Here is a 2,967-nt window from a genome sequence, read left to right on the forward strand (position 1 = left end):
AAACATCAAGAACAAAATAACTTACTAGAATATAGAGAGAGTTGCTGAATGAGCATTCCCTAATGGAGAAGAGGAAGTTTTCACAGAGCCAGTATTTCCCTCCTCCCATCTCCACTTGATGTCGATCAAAATGTACCATTGGCCTTTAGTAAAAAACAAAACAAACAAAAAAACCCAAAATAAACAAAGGGGAAAATGCAGTGTGCTTGTGCACACGCACCAGTCACTTTATGTACAATAAAGGAATGGGGAAAGGTAAATGAAAGAAAGAGAAAACTGTAATGTAGTCATCAAGAGGTGGTGGAACCAAACACTTCTAATTGAGAGTGCTGGGAGAAAGGCGCAGGCTCCCTCTGAGAAGACACCGCCTGTCTGCGCTGGAACACACTCACTGCATCTTCATCCTCCATGTCCAACTGTGCAGGTGTGTCGGCTGTCTGTCAAACCGGAATCTGATCTGCCTCATTCGCAAACCCCGTCGTTCGCAATAGGCTTTCATTAGTTTACTCAGTGGCGTATGCCTCTAAATCTTAAACAGCACTACAGAACCATCCTGACCCGCCCCCTTCAAATTAATATGATCGTTGTTCTCAGTCTTGGCTCCTTCCTTGGGTTTTTCATCGGCCATAGCGAGCGCCAAAGTCTCCTCCCCTGCCGCTTCACAAAAGAGGTACCAGGTCCCCACCAAACAAGATTTTGATTTCAATATTCATGGTATCAACTTTTTGTTGGCAATGATTATTTTACAGGGAAAAAGAGGTTCCTGTATTTTTATCCATAAAGCACACATTGAAATGCTAGTTTGGGAAGTAAAGTCTTATATATTGCTCAAATTACATTTTTGTCTTTATTTTTAAATATATTTTTAGAAATGCAAAAGCCAGATATATGCATGCTGCTTACAAAAAATGATGTTGAACTGAGCAAAAACACTCCAGTGTGAGTTGAGACACTGTCTCCCTTATGAAATAAAACTAGAACTGCTTTGAAACAAAGTAATGCAACTGAACAGAGCGCAGATGTAAGATCTGAATATTCAATAACTACTGAGCAGAAAGAGTAAACCGCTCTCTTTTTGTTTCAGGTAATTATACTAATTAAAATGAGAACTTTCACCTTTAAAATTACCTGCAGCTGTACAGTTCTTGCCGCTCTTGTTGGTGTACACTGAAAATACTCCAACAGAGGACACTGAGAATTACTCCTGCTCTACCCACCCACCATCTTGTCATTTTGGAAAGATTGCCGACAGAATAACTAATAAAGTTATTGTGCTCTTGTGAAAGAATAATAGCATGTTTGAAGAGACAGTATTAACCCTGTTGTAAAGTATTGATTGCACTCTGTAGCAAAGGAAATGAAAGAACAAAGACAACGTGTTTTTAATTTTTACCCTGTTTGCTCTTGCTTGTTTTATTTCATCTCAATTTACACCTATATTCAAGAACACTAAAAATGTATCACCCAGCCTCAAAGGCACTCTTATTTTTCTACACACTTTCCTAACAATGTGATGCTTTAAAGAACAGATGTGTAATCTAACTTTGAAAGTGATGAATAAGTAATATCTTCTGATCTCAAATGACCACGAACTCAATTTTCTATGTTTGCTATTATTAAATAAAAGAAGAAGATTAAGGAAGAGGGAGAGAGGGAGAGGGAAGAAGGAGAGATGTGGAAAAGAGTTCATGTAAAACCTTGTTAATTTGGGTTTACTTTTTCATTATCTTCAAAGTTTTCTATTTTCTGAACCATAACAGTAACAGGTTATAATCCTGATTGTAATTCTAAGAGAATACAGAAAAAATCTTAATTTTGAAATTAGAATCATTAATGATATGCTGATCTTCACTATAGATGATTAGTGACAATAATATGTTCACAAATATTTATAATGGTCAAATCTTACCCAACCCCATTGCCAACTAGGAAATTCCAACACGTGGAGGCCCTTCAGTGAGAGCAGAACTTCCCGGGAAGGTTTCCAAGGCTGCATATCCATACAGAAGCAGCCTGCCTCTTCTTCCTCTGCATACTGCAGTGGTGAATTCAAAAAGTCAGACCTTTTGGCTGGTGGCTGTGTACCAGAGCTCTTTGGTTAAGACCCACACCCTATGGATATAAAAAAGAAAACCCTTTGGAAAGGATATGGAATGAGAAAAAGAAGTAGGAGAAATTTAGATTTTTTTTTTCCGTGTTAATTGAAAACAAAACAAAAAAATAATCCTAAACATTTTGGTACAAACCATAGCATTTATATTTATGGCACCGGTGCCAGTATTTTGTTGCATTTATTATACATAGAACAGGATATGCATGAAAGTAGGTCATATTTGCATATTGATTGCCTCTATATTCATTGTAGTATAACAGGTCTTCAGAGTATAGCTCATGAGTATTGATGTATAAAAATAAATTGGATTCCAGGTAAATGAAAAGGATGTTCCCAGTTTAAAATTTAAAAGATTTTTTAAATGCAAAGAAGCTGGTAGAAGGAAATTCCAGTTTTGAGTGGCAGATGATGGGAATTTCATACATCATTTATTAGACATCAACTAATACTTAGAAATCATATCAAATTCTCTCTTATTGTTCATGAGCATCATTTGAAAACACACTGGTGTGGCGATCCCAAACTCAAAGAACTCACTGCCATCAAGTAGATGCCAACTCAGCGAACTTTTGAGGACAGAGTAGAACTTCCCCATTCCATTTCCAAGACTTTAAATCTTTGCAAGGACAGGCAGCCTTGCCTTTCTCCCAAGGAAAGAAGGGTGGTTTCAAACTGTTGACCTGTGGTTAACACCTCAACGTGCAGCTCACAATGCCAAAAGCAGGGCTCCTTCATTGCCAGCGATGTAGTAAAATACTCACCTTTTCGGAACCACTTTCTTCTTCTTTTTTTAGTGTATAGAAAAGAACTTTAAATCAACAAACATTCTTTATATAAAGAAGGAATCCCAGCTC

The 2,967-nt window shown here is 37.3% G+C and overlaps 1 pseudogene; it reads right to left on the bottom strand.

Annotated features, from left to right (window-relative positions):
• Positions 1-228: 228 nt before the first annotated feature.
• Positions 229-628, bottom strand: LOC142452357 (small ubiquitin-related modifier 2-like; annotated as a pseudogene).
• Positions 629-2,967: the final 2,339 nt, after the last annotated feature.

Source organism: Tenrec ecaudatus, chromosome 7 (genome assembly GCF_050624435.1).
Source record: "Tenrec ecaudatus isolate mTenEca1 chromosome 7, mTenEca1.hap1, whole genome shotgun sequence".
Classification (NCBI taxonomy): Eukaryota; Metazoa; Chordata; class Mammalia; order Afrosoricida; family Tenrecidae; genus Tenrec; species Tenrec ecaudatus.